A 1,131-nucleotide genomic window follows, 5' to 3' on the forward strand; every position below is an offset into this window, starting at 1 on the left:
GATGGATGGATGGATGGATGGATGGATGGATGGATGGATGGATGGATTGTGATAAGAGCTGTACTAGCCCCCAATAAAATGCTTAAAAAAGAAGAAGAAGGAAGAAGGGTGCTCAGAGGTGTTACATTGTAGGGACTGCAAGGAAAGGGTTAAGACAAAATGTGCATGAAAATTTTTAATATAAAACTGATCATCTTATCTGTAAACTTTCACCTAAGTCATAATAAAAAAAATTTAGAGGGAAAAAAAATCCACCTTAGCACTATGAAGATTGACAATGGAAAAACAAGGTCAAACGTATGGGTGGAATGTGTGGCATAAATGCACTGTCAAACCTACTGAAACACGCACAAACAGAAGACAAAATAGAGGAATGGCACCGCCTGAAAAATTAGAGACTTCTGTGCAGTGAAAGATTTCACAGATGAGTACAATGAGAAGCCACAATTTGGGAAAAGATCTTTGGCAAAGACATGTCAAATAAGATGCTCTAACAACCAAAAGCCTGACTCACTGCCGCCAAGTCGCTGAGACCCCCTAAAACAGGGTAGGCCGCCCCTGTGAGCCTCTGAGATGGTCACTCTTCACGGGCGTGGAAACCCCGTCTCTGTCCCATGGAACAGCTAGTGGTTTGAACTGCTGACCTTGTAGTTAACAGCCCCCTGTGTCACCACAATGCCACCAGGACTCCTACTGATCATTAAAATGTATAGAAAATTTAAACACACCAAGAGAAAGGCAGATAATATCATTGAAAAGTGGCCAATGAACATGAAGAAATGGTCATAAGCATTCGCCTTTTGAGGTTTGCAAACCAAAACAACGAGATACCACCTCACTCCAGAATTCATAGCAAAGTTAGAAAAAGAAGACCAGTGAGTTTGTGGAGAAACCGAACCCTCATATACATCGCCGGTGGGCCTATAAAATGGTACAACCACTTTGGAAAGAGGTGTGGTGCTTGCTTAAGAAGTCGGTAATAAAAATATCATATGGCCCATCAATCTATCCACTTTGTGTATGTCCTAGAGAAATAAGAGCAACACATGAATAGACACACACCTATGTCCATTGCAGCACTATTCAGAATAGCAAAAAGATAGAAACCACTTACATGTCCCGAGTGGAATA

The sequence above is a fragment of the Echinops telfairi genome, unplaced genomic scaffold (assembly GCF_000313985.2).
Source record: "Echinops telfairi isolate 266 unplaced genomic scaffold, ASM31398v2 ScPeMD7_7469;HRSCAF=8507_1, whole genome shotgun sequence".
NCBI lineage: Eukaryota > Metazoa > Chordata > Mammalia > Afrosoricida > Tenrecidae > Echinops > Echinops telfairi.